The 12,954-nt window shown below is 49.5% G+C and overlaps 1 protein-coding gene across 2 annotated transcripts in view; it reads left to right on the top strand.

Annotated features, from left to right (window-relative positions):
- The window catches only part of PSTPIP1 (proline-serine-threonine phosphatase interacting protein 1), a 42,487-nt gene that overhangs the window by 1,129 nt on the left and 28,404 nt on the right, over nucleotides 1-12,954 (top strand). The gene's annotated exons all lie outside the window — the stretch shown is intronic.

Below are 12,954 nucleotides of genomic sequence, written 5' to 3' on the forward strand. Positions count from 1 at the left end.
GTTACAGGCTGGGCAGGTCATTTCTGTCTCCGAGCCTCAGTCTCTCCGTCTATATAATGGGGATAAAATAGAAATCAACACACCAACTAAAGCATTGGATCAGCAAGGGGATCCAAGGCACTAAAGCCCCCAGCACCTTGCCTCACTCCAAATGGTAATTCTGTTCCCCTCACCCAGCCCCTTGTCCCTTGCAGACCTTAGGGGTCCTTCAAGGAGGCAGCCAGGTGGGCAATGGCTTGCTTACTTTCTTAAATTCAACACGGGCTTAAATCAAGTCATTTCCCTCATGAAAAAAGGGCGCCCAGCCAGTGGTAGAGGTAAAGTGGCTTGGCCCGGGCCACGTAGCCTGCAGCCCAGCTTGGACCCCTGGTCATCTCAGCACTTTTCCAGCTGTCCTTCAACTACCCCTCTGCCCCTCAGCTCTGGCTGTGCCCAGGGCTCTGGGGAAAAACTGAGACCTCTCTGGTTGGAGCTGGGGAATGTGGCTGTCCCGGGGTGCTGCCTCCAACCCCGAAGAGGACGCTCTGGCCCTCGGCTCAGCCGGCTGAGCCCCAGCCAACAGCCCTGCCCTCCCCGGGCCTTTTCCTGGGGTTGCAGCCAGGAGGATGAGAGCTATGGAGCCAGGCCTTCCTTCCCTTCCGGCCAGCTCCACTTGGGGCCTGTGGCCAGCGTGTGAGTGTTCTGCTTCCTCTGCACTGACTGTACAGTAGGCAAAGGACCCCACGTGGGGAGGGCACCTTGTGACTTTCTGGGCCTCAGTTTCCCCATCTCTACAAAGACAGGGTGGGCCCAGCCCAGAGAAGCCAATGGAGACAGAGCTGCCTCAGCCCATCCGGAGGACCAGGTACCAGGATGCTCAGGGCCCAGGCTGGCAGCTGGAGCCCTGGGGGATGGGGGATGTGAGTCACCACCTTGCTGCCCTGCCTTGGTGTGCAAAGTTGGGGGAAGGGGTAGGGCCTGGAAACCCAGGCCACTCTGTAGCCCAGGGCAGGCCAGGACCCCTTGACTAGTTTATCACTGAGACCTCTGTCCAGTCCTAGAGCCCCTGGGCCCGCCTTCCCTAGGGCAGAGCTGGGCAAGGAGCAGCCTCCATGGCAGGATCTGGGCACAGGTAGGGGTGGCGTGTAAGGGAGCAGGGTGTGGCAGCAGCAGCAGAAGCAAGCAGCCAGCCCCTGTGGAGCTTCCTGAGCGGCATCCTGCCCACACTCTGTGCTCGTCGCACCTCTGGGCTTCCTGGCCTCGAAGTGCCTTGTCTCCTCTGTGTCTGGCTCTCTGAGCCTGGGGCGGGCATATAGTTTCCCTAGGGAAGGCCAGAGCAGGAAGGGGAGAGAAGTAGCCAGTGGGAACCTCTCACACTGAGTCTGGGCCGATGCCCCGAAAGGTCACTGTAGGCATCACCTGCCCCAGGGCTCTGGATTCTAATACCTCTTCCTGATGCTCAGCCCATCCCAGTGCATAACGACTAACATTTGCTGAGCACGAAAGATGTGCCAGGCGCTGTTCTCAAGATGTATGCATATTCACTCATTCAATCCTTCAAACACATGCTACTGTTATCTCTCTTATTCAGATGAGGAAATTGAGGCACGGAGATATTAAGAGACTTGCGCAAGGTCACACTGCTGGCATTAAACCCCTGGCAGGCTGGCTTCAGCACTTGTGTTGTTGCAGGATCCCTCTGTCTATCTGACATATCACTGGATCTTTTGGCTTCGGGGTAAGATAAGAGGTAACCCCTCTTATCTCCCAGAGGGGTAAGAAGATCAGACAAGGTGGCTAGAACAATATTTTGAAGCTTCATTTGTAGACAAATCTGTAAAACAGAAAAGGCACACTACTCTGGCCACAGGTGTTATATTAGGAACAGCCCAGCCAGCTTGGCCCATGTATGGGCCTTCCCCCACCAAAGCCCAAGGCACTGTCATTAAACCCTTCAGCCTGCCAGCACACTGTTTAGAAATGACTGGTTTTTAGGCGGGGTGCAGTGGTTCATGCCTGTAATCCCAGCACTCTGGGAGGCCAAGGTGGATGGATCACTTGAGGTCAGGAGTTCAAGACCAGCCTGGCCAACATGATGAAACCCTGTCTCTACTAAAAATACAAAAATTAGCCAGGCGTGATGGCATGCTCCTGTAATCCCAGCTACTTGGGAGGCTGAGGCAGGAGAACAGCTTGAACCCAAGAGGCGGAGGTTACAGTGAGCTGAGATTGTGCCACTGTACTCTAGCCTGGGTAACAGAGCTGACAGAGTGGAGGGACCCTACTTTGGCTAAAATGGAAAGATCATGTTTGATATCACAGCCCTTCAGTTATTGGGCAACCTCACCCATACAGAACACGGGGTGGAGGAGGGGAGCCAGCCCTGCTGTTTCTGGCTTTAGCTCACAGTAAGGGAGGAAGCAAAAGTGGTTTCTCAGGAGCCAAAGATGATTTCCCTAAGAGCTTTCCTTAAAACTCATATACTACACTCCTAGGAGATGTCCCCTAGCTTTTACTCAGGTCCTATGAACTCTACTTTCACCCACAATTTTAATGAGCTTGGTCATGGGGTCTTTTAGCCTATAGATGTAGCAATTAGTGGCAGTCTGCACAGTACCTGATATACAGTTGGCGATGGATAAATGCTGATGGACCTGGACTACGAAAGGACGTTTCACAGGCAGCTAGCAGCCTGATTGCAAGGAAGGAGACAGAAACAGTCTGAAAAGCAGCTGTAGTGGCACAGAAGTAGTGGGGACACTCAGCATGGGAGCAGACACAGTCCTGTCCCTCAGTCGGCCTGTTTTTGCAGTTTTGTCAGTGTGGCCACACAGTATTTATTTATAGCCTGATTTTAGCTGCAGCCGAGTGTTCAGATGCACGCTGCTGTAGGAGTGAGGCAGGGCGGACCATCCACAGAGGGAAGGAAGGGATAATGTGATTTCTTTGATACACACAGATGATAAAGAGCATCACCCCTTGGCAGGAAGTTTGTAAATGAGCCTCAGAGTGGGACCTGTCAGTGAGACAAGGTTGAATCTGAGAATACCAGCTGTCCAAGCGGAGAGAGCACTGGCCTAGCATTGAGTCTAAGGCGCTGGGAAGCCCAGAGAAGGAAGGGTCCTCCCCCTGCCCCCAGTTTGTCGTGGCTCCACTCCCAGCAGGTGGCCAAATTATTGCAAGAAACGTCTGTCTGTATTCTCTGCACAGGGCTGACAAGTGGGGTACTGGCTGAGGACGTGTTCATAGAATAAATGAACGGACAGTGAATGTCTCCATGGTCCATCTCCCTTCCTGAACCCATTTTTTACTTCATTTCACTTTTTTTTTTTTTTTTTTTTAGAAAGAATCTTACTCTGTTGCCCAGGCTGGAGGGCAGTGGCACAATCTCGGCTCACTGCAACCTCCGCCTCCTGGGGTCAGGTGATTCTCCTGTCTCAGCCTCCCGAGTAGCTGGGATTACAGACGTGCGCCGCCACGTCTGTCTAATTTTTGTATTTTTAGTACAGATGAGATTTCACCATGTTGGCCTGGCTGGTCTCGAACTCCTGACCTCAGATGATCCACCCGCCTCAGCTTTCCAAAGTGTTGGGATTACAGGCGTGAGCCGCTGCGCCCAGCACTTCGTTTCACTTTTGTTATATTCTGCAAATATTTGGTGAGTAGGGCTGTCTACTAGGTGGTCCACGCTGGACCTCTGAGCTTCTTCACCCTGCAACATCTAATCAGATGAATGAAACTGTCTTGACCTGAAGGAAGCCACAGTCCAGTGCCAGGGCTGGAGGAATAACTGGGTCAGGCAAGGAGTGCTCTGAGAGGAGCAGTATCTCAACTGTGCCTTCCTCTCCTAGGTCCCCCATCCCCCGCAACCTGTATGTCTATCCAATGGCCTTTGCAAAGATGTCATTAGATATTGTTTTAAGAGGGAAAATCTAGTTCTGGACAAGATTCTATTGAGATCCACATCCTATTCCTTTTAGGGTAGTTAAAAGGAAAAGTAAGGAACTGGGGAGGCTGGGCCACATGCACTACAGTGACCGTCACCCACCCTTTGCGTGGGAACCACCAAGGGGGTATGGGGACAATAGGCCTGAACTTTCCCCTTGACATGTGGGTGTATCTATCTCTCCTTTGAGGCTGGGCTCTGGCTCTATCTAGAAACCCCTGTGCCACACTGGGAGGAACTGAGCCTCCCCAAGCCCATTTAACAGGTGACAGCACCGCTGCTGAGTGGGGCAGTGACTCACCAGCTTCACACAGTGGGACCAGCTGGGCTGGTCTGCCCCTTCCCTATGTGGCACTCAGCCACTGGTGCCTTTTCCCTTCCCAGTTCTGAGACACTGAGGTGCCCATTTATGAGGCTACAGAGAAGGGGACTGAGGGGCCCTACTTTGATCTGTCATAAAGCTGCCTGTCCCTACCCCCAGACCTGTCTACCATGGCCCAGGGGCATCAGGAGAGCCTGACATTTGCTGGGCACCTGTTCCATCCTGGGCATTTAAAGAGATATATATATATATATACACACACACACACACATACACACACACACTTTCTAAAGAAACAAAATCAACTAATATAAGATCCTAAAAGGAAAGTGGGGAAATGGAGAAAAATAGGAAAAGAAAAAGCACCTTTAGTCTCATCACACAACTGCTAATATTATGCTGTGTTTGCATAAGATTGCCTTACATAGGTGCAAGCATATTGTGTACATAATTTTGTATTTTCCCTTTCTTTTACAAATTTTTTATTTTTGCAGAGATGAGGTCTCCCTGTGTTGCCCAGTCTGGTCTCAAACTCTTGGGCTCAAGCAATCCTCTTGCCTTGGCTTCCAGAGTGCTGGGATTACAGGCGTGAGCCACCATGCACGGCCCTCCCTCCTTTTTTTTCTAGTATTTTAAATTTTATTTTAAATTGTAGTGAAATACACATAAAATGTACCATCTTAACCATTTTTTTGGTGTATGGTTCAGTAGCGCTAGGTTTGTTCACACTTTGCCACCCTCCCCTTTTTTTAGCGTAACTCACTCCGTCAGGAACACTTGTGGGTGTGGACATGGGTTCCTTATTTTCAGCAACACCACTGTTCATGGCTGCACAGTTCTCTAGCTTGTGAATTTCGTGACCATGCTGTGATTTTTTTTGCCCAGTCCTCCATTGCTGAACATTTAGGTTACTGCCAATTATTTATTATTCTGGACAGTGACACCATGGGTAGATCTTTGACTATAAAGGTTTTTCACTTGGGGATTATTTCTTTGGGCAGAGGAGGCTAATGGCTATTTTCCAGGCAAGGAGGCATTTCTGGGTGAAAGAGTGGGGCCAGTTCTCTAGCCATGGGCACTAGCAGTCACTTTGGGATCCCCCATAGTCCTCTGGTTGGGCAGGAGCTTTTTCACACAGGAAGGAGGGACCCCAGAATGGCCTGGAAGGGTCAGGGCCTGTGGACGGGGCCCTGCTGGAAACCAGAGCCTGCACTGACTTTGTGGAAGGCCTTGCAGCCCAGCAAACTGCTGTGGCTTTGAGGGCCAAGGAGGCCAGTGGCTGAGGAGTGGCCCTGGTGCACTCAGAGCTTGCAGACAGTGAAGGAGGTGGGAGAGAGAGGCCCTGGCCATCCTGCCTTTGCTGCCACCAAGTACCTTCCCAGCACCTGCCTGGCTGCATCTGTCAGATGCAGTGAGGACGGAGGCTCTCCGTTTCCTGATTGGGAAAGCTCTTTAAGACCTGGTGTTCCCTGTAAAAAGCAGAGAGCCTAGCAGTGCACCTGGTCAGCAACCCATTGTGAAAAGTGGGGAAATAAGCATTTATACTGGCACAGGCTTGTTGTATTAACAACAAAAATCTGTGGACGGATGCACAGGGAGCTAATTAAAGTGGTTGCCTGTTGGGAGAATGAGAGAAAGGAGATGGATGAGGGATGAGGCTGAGCGGCTGTGAACGTTTTCAGGATTGATGTTTTTATACTGTTTGATTTTTGAACCATATGAATGTATTAATTATTCAAAAATTAAATCAAACAATTAAAAATGAAAAAGAGGACATTTATTTCAAGTCCCATGAAGAATTTTTCCCTGAATCCCAGCTACTTACATCATCCCCTGAGGAGCAGCAATGCTGCCATTTGCTGAGTGCCTGTTCCATGCCAGGCATGCTGCCATTCAGTCCACATGCCCCCAAACGCATCGTCAGTGTCTTCCTGACTCTGTGATGGGACCTAAGGCATGGCAGGTCTAGGACCAGACGAGGGTCACCTGTGCAGGGTAGAGCAGGGACTCCCACCTAGGTCTGTCGAACTCTATTGCCCTCTGCCCCTGAATTCTAGAGAGTTTGTTCTTGCTTCTACTTTAATTTGTGTAGGATGAAAGGATGCTTCCCTACATGTTAACACTGGTGTCTAAGATTTGGAAGTAGGATTCTCTCCATCCCCCATCTAATTTTCTGCAAGTCAATACAGAGTACCTTTGTCATTAAAAAGAAAATATTTAAAAAGAAAACTAAGCAATTCCTGCTTTCAAGACTGAGTTGGTGTTTCTAGGCCAAATTTGTGGTTTGCTAGCATGCCCTTTTCCACATGCTCGGTGCATATTTTGTGGTACGTGGGCCTCTGGGGACCAAGAACTTCGTTCATCTGTGCCCATTCCACAGGACATGGCCGGCTGCTCAGGTGTTAGAAGATTGCAGAGGTTTGTGGTCATGCTTGCTTTGCTTTTGCAATGCCTGCAGATGGTCACTGCCAGGATTTGCTGGCTGCAGGGTTCTGGGTCGATTTGGTGTTCTGAATTCAATTTTATTCTTGATAAAAAACAAGATCTGCTTCTTGATGACCCACTTTGTGCTCCAGTCCCCTGAAACCCATGTGCTTTTCCTGGCTGCTCCTGACATCTACACAGAACTAGGGCAGCCCCTGGGATGGAGAAGGAGGGCCTTGCTTTGGGCTTTGAAGGGTGGGTGAGGATTTGAGACATGTCAGGAGGACAAACGGCACTCAAGGTGGGAGGTACGGCATGGGCAAAGGTGTGGAAGGGGGTTTGGAAGACAGTTTTCTGGCCCAGAGCATTGTGCAAGGTGACTGGTAGGAAGGGAAGGCACGAGCTGGATTGTGAAAGGTCTCTGCCCTAAGTGGTGGCAGAGATACTTTCTTCTGCCTCTCTGCACCCTCTCTGGTGGTGGCTGTTTCCTCTCATGCAAAAGAGGACAGAGGCTGCGGGCTGTGAGCGGGATGCCCTTCCTCCTCATCCAGAGCTTGGCTGACGCTGCAAACCACACGATGGAGGGAACTTTGGGTGGAAACCAAGACTGCCTCTGCTTCCAGCTAGAGAGCATGATGCCCTGGGCCCTGGGATGCCCACACCAGGACTCTCCTCTGGGTTGGCTCTGGAAGGGTCCTCCCTCACAGACTCAGTCATGCCCCATCCTCCAGGCTTAGAAGGAAATGGGCTTCTTGGGAGGCCGAGGTGGGTGGATCACCTGAGGTCAGGGGTTCGAGACCAGCCTGGCCACCATGGTGAAACCCTGTCTCTACTAAAAATACAAAAAAATTAGCGGGGCATGGTGGCACATGCCTGTAATCCCAGCTACTCAGGAGGCTGAGGCAGGAGAATTGCTTGAACCCAGGAGGTGGAGGTTGCAGTGAGCTGAGGTTTCACAATTGCACTCCAGCCTGGGCAACAAGAACGAAACTCCGTCTCAAAAAAAAAAAAAAAAAAAAAGAAGAAGGAAGCGGGCTTCTTTGAAGCCTCACCCAACCCTCACCCACACTTGCTAGGTGGCCTTGAAGAATCATTTTCCCTTTCTGAACCTCAGTTTCCTCATCTGCAGGATGTCAGGGTCATCATCACTTAAGGGCTTTGAGGTTGGGGCGGCTCAGGGCAGTGCTAAGGGACCACCTCCTCCTGCTCACCATAGTGGAGTAGCAGACCAGGAACAGGTCCCAGGGGACCCAGATTTATAATTGGATATGCACCCATAGGGTGAGCCTTATACATAGATCTTGCTGTTTCAGAATGCCTCCTCCAATCATGTTCACCATTGCATGTTATACTCCACCATTAGAGAATCATTCCTTTGGTTTCAAGTAACAAGATGATCTATGTTATCTCACTTAATTCCAACAATAGTCCTGTGAGGTCAGTATTCTTATTCCTGTTTTACAGAGAGGAAACTGAGCCTCTTGGAAGGAATGTGGGCCTGGGGGATGCCACACAGATGGATCCGACTGGGCTGGGCCTGGATGCCACCTTCCCAGGTCTGGGTCAGAGAGCCCTTTGCAGTTAATGGGAGGGTGTGGTGGTTTGCTGAGGCCTGGCACACTGAGCAATGGGTGATGGAACAGGCAGGAGAGCGACAGCTCCTTCCACTGGTGTTGACAGGCCACCCACCATTGGGCAACAGGAAGTGCCAGCTGGAGCCCTGGAGACCAGCAGCCAGTGTGGGGATGCGGTGGCCAGATGGAACTCAGGGCTTCCCAGCTGTGGAAACAGGAACGGGAAACAGCCACACTGGGGAGGAAGTGAGGGGGTGATGGGCTGAGGCAAGAGCATGCCTGCGTGGCTAGAGAGAGTGACCAAGATGGAGAGTAGTTGGAGATAAGGTAAGAAATAGAACAGCGGCCAGGCGTGGTGGCTCACACCTGTAATCCCAGCACTTTGGGAGGCTGAGGTGGGAAGATCACTTGAACCTAGGAGTTCAAGACCAGTCTGGGCAACATGGTGAAACCACTTCTTAAAAGTACAAAAATTAGCTGTACCTGGTGGTGCACACCTGTAGTCTCAGCTACTTGGGAAGCTGGAGTGGAAGGGTCACTTGAGCCCAGGAGTTGGAAACTGTAGTGACTGTATGATCGCACCACTGCACTCCAGCCTGGGCAACAGAGCAAGACTGTCTCAAAACAAACAAACAAACAAACAAAAAAAACAAAGAAAGAAAAGAAAAGCAGAGAGCCAGATCTTGTAGGACTGTCATTCTAAAAAATCCCAATGCCCAGGCCACACCCCAGGTCAATTACACCCCGATTTCTGAGGGTAGGACCTGGACATCAGTATTTTTCAAAGTTCACCAGTGCCTCCATGTGGAACTTTAGGTTGAGAGGCATCAACATAGATAATTGTGGTAATTAATTACCATTGCTGGCCAAGCATGGTGGCTCATGCCTATAATCCCAGCAGTTTGGGAGGCCAAGGTGGGCGGATCACCTGAGGTCGAGAGTTCAAGACCAGCCTGGCCAACATGGTGAAACCCTGTCTCTACTAAAAATACAAAAAAAGTAGCCAGGTGTGGTGGTACATGCCTGTAATCCCAGTTACTTGAGAGGCAGAGGCAGGAGAATTGCTTGAACCTGGGAGGCAGAGGTTGCAGTGAGCCAAGATTGTGCCACTGCACTCCAGCCTGGGCAACAAGAGTGAACACTCAATATCAAAACAAAACAAAACAAAAATTACCATTGCTGACAATAGGTATACATCTGGTTTTTACCATTTTCCTGACCTCATTTGACTCACCTGAGTGAGCAGAAGTTAGAAGTTTTGGGGGAGGTGGTAATTATATGTAACATAAAATTGACCATTTTAACATTTTTAAGTATATGATTCAGAGGCATTAAGAACATTCACTATTTCCTGAACTGCTTCATCATCCTGAACAGAAATTGTACCCATCAAACAATAACTCCCCACCCCTTCACCGCATACCTTGTTCTACCTCGATTTTACTTTCTAGCCCTATGGATTTGCCTATTCTAGGCATCTCCTGTAAGTAGAATCAGATAATATTTGTCCTTTTGTGTCTGGCTTATTTCAGTTAGCACCATGTCTTCAAGGCTCATCCATGTCATAGCATATGTAAAAATTTTCTTCCTCTTTATGACAAAATACTATTCCATTCTACATATATGCTTTATTTTGTATATCCATTGATCCATTGATGACCACTGGGCTGTTTCTTTGAGCTACTGTGAATAATGCTGCCATGAACATTGGTGTACAAGTACCTGTTTGAAACCCTGCTTTCAATTCTTTTAGATTATACCTAGGAGTGGAATTGCTGGATCATATGGTAATCCTATGTTTAACTTTTTGAGTAACTGCCAAACAGTTTTACATTCCCATCAGCAATGCAAAAGGGATCCAATTGCTCCATATCTTTGCCAACTCTTGTTAATTTCTGTTTTTTTTTAAATCATAGCCACCTTAGGAGGCATGAAGTAATATCTCATCGTAGTTTTGATTTGCATTTCTCTAATAATTAATGATGTTGAGCATCGTTTCATGTGTTTATTGGCCATTTGTGTACCTTCTTTGGAGAAAGTCTATTTAAGACCTTTGCCCACTTTTGAATTGGTTGTCTTTTTATTGTTGAGTTGTAGGAGTTCTTTATATATTCTAGATACTCATCCTTTATCAGATATATGATTTGTAAATATTTTCTCCCACTCTGGAGTGTCTTTTCACTCTTTTGATATACAAAAGTTTTTCATTTTGATGAATTCAATGTGTCTACTCTTTGTTTTGTTGCCTATGATTTTAATATCATATCAGAGAAATAATTGCCAAATTAAATATCATGAAGTTTTCCCTACGTTTTCCTTTTAAAATTTTGTAGCTTTAGGTCTTACATCTAGGTGTTCAATTCATCTTGAGTTAATTTTTGCATATGGTATAAAGTAAGGGTCCAGCTTAATTCTTTTGCATGTGGATATCCAGTTTTCCCAGCGCCATTTGTTGAAGTCTGTCCTTTTCTCATAGAATGGTCTTGGCACCCTTGTCAACAATCAATTGACCATATATGTTAGGGCTTATTTCTGAGCTCACTATTACCATTCTATTGGTTATATGTCTGTCCTTATGACAGTACCACACTACTTCAATTACTGTAGCTTTGTAGTAAGCTTTGAAATCAAGAAGTGTGAGTCCTCCAAACTTATTCTTCTTTTTCAAGATTGTTTTGGCTCTTTGGGGGCCCGAGTAGAGCTGTTTTTGTTGTTTCCCATTTTATAGGTGAGGAGACTGAGGCCTGGACCCTCCTGAGTTTGCCCAGCCTGGACTGGCCACGAGTCCGTGACAAACTCCTCATCATACTCCCACCCTGGGCACATGTAGGGAGACACTTGCTTTAGAGGGCCCCTGGGTTGTGGGCTCCTCCCTGCGATTGCTCTGCCTTCCAGCTCCCCAAGAAGGTCCATCTATGACATCTTGGCTTCCTTGAGGCCCCACCTGCTCTCACTCTTCTTCAAGGAGGGTCTGGAGGGAAGGCCTGGAGGCTGGGTCACCAACTTCCTCAGTGGATCAAGAGAAGACCCTGCAAGGAATTAATGTCTGTCCCGGCCTCAGCTTGCCTGGATAAAAATCAGACTTCTGGCCCTGTGCAGTGGCTCATGCCTGTAATTCCAGCACTCTGGAAAGCTGAGGCAGGTGGATTGCTCGAGCCCAGGAGTTCAAGACTAGCCTAGGAAGCATGGCAAAACCCAATCTCTACAAAAAATACAAAAATTAGCTGGGGCGTGGTGGTGCACACCTGTGGTCCCAGCTACCTGGGGGGCTGAGGTGGGAGGATCACTTGAGCCCAGGAGGTCGAGGCTGCAGTGAGCTGTAATCACGCCACTGCACTCCAGCCTGGGCAATAGAACACTTTTTTTTTTTGAGATGGACTCTCGCTCTGCCGCCCAAGCTGGAGTGCAGTGGCACAATCTCAGCTCACTGCAAGCTCCGCCTCCTGGGTTCACGCCATTCTCCTGCCTCAGCCTCCCGAGTAGCTGGGACTACAGGCACCTACCACCATGCCCAGCTAATTTTTTTGTATTTTTAGTAGAGACGGGGTTTCACTGCGTTAGCCAGGATGGTCTCGATCTCCTGACCTCGTGATCTGCCCGTCTAGGCCTCCCAAAGTGCTGGGATTACAAGTGTGAGCCACCGCACCCAGCTGGCAATAGAACACTTTGAGGACTGCAGTCACTGAAGCAGAAGGGATTCCCTTCTTGGTCACCTCCTGAACAATTGCCCATTGACCTGGACCAGCTCTGAGCCCACTCTCCTAGGCATCAGGACCCCAGACTACAGGTGGTAGGAAGACCCAGAACAGCTGAGGATGGTTCAGGCAAGCAGAGCTGGGGGTGGAGGGCGGGAGATCAGCACAGAAGTCTGGATCCGTGTCCCTGGAGCTGCAGCGAATACTAAACGCAGCCAGGTGTGAGGTCTGCACAGCACAGGGAAGCACAGGGTGTGGGTGGGGTGTTTGGGGATATCTGTGAGGATTCTCACTGACCCTGAAACCAAAGAAACAGGTGTGGCTGGTGCCAGGACCAAGGGAAGACCAGCAGCTGAGCCTGGGTCTAGGGTCAGAGCAGGAGCCGCTATGAAGCTGCAGAAATTTCATCCCCATCCTTAGATAACTCCCAGTCCTCAAGGGAAGGAGCTTGCACTCAGGGTCTGGCAGTCTTTTTGTTTTGTTTGTTTTTTGAGACAGAGTCCCACTCTGTTGACCATGCTGGAGTGCAGTGGCAGCGTGTCGGCTCACTGCAACCTCCGTCTCCCGGGCTCAAGCAATTATCCTGCCTCAGCCTCCCGAGTAGCTGGGATTACAGGTGCCCGCCACCACACCCGGCTAATTTTTGTATTTTTAGTAGAGATGGGGTTTCATCATGTTGACCAGGCTTGTCTCGAACTCCTGACCTCAGGTAATCCACCCGCCTCGGCTTTCCAAAGTGCTGGGATTACAGGCGTGAGCCACTGCGCCCGGCATTCTTGATCTGAGTCCTACCTCGGTGTAGGCTGAGAGTAAAACGTTAAATAGTGAGTGGTCCCAGAGAGCACCAGGCCCCAGGCCTGGGGTAGGGGGAGCATCTGACTCTACTTAGAGTCGTGTTTCTCCACCATGTGGCTGTGTGCAACATGTACACTGGCTGTGTTGGGCAGAGCAGAGCGATTTCCCAGACTCCAACATAGAAGCCTTTACTTGGCAGGCGCCATCTTTGTCTCTCAC

This window comes from Gorilla gorilla, chromosome 16, assembly GCF_029281585.2.
Source record: "Gorilla gorilla gorilla isolate KB3781 chromosome 16, NHGRI_mGorGor1-v2.1_pri, whole genome shotgun sequence".
Lineage (NCBI taxonomy): Eukaryota > Metazoa > Chordata > Mammalia > Primates > Hominidae > Gorilla > Gorilla gorilla.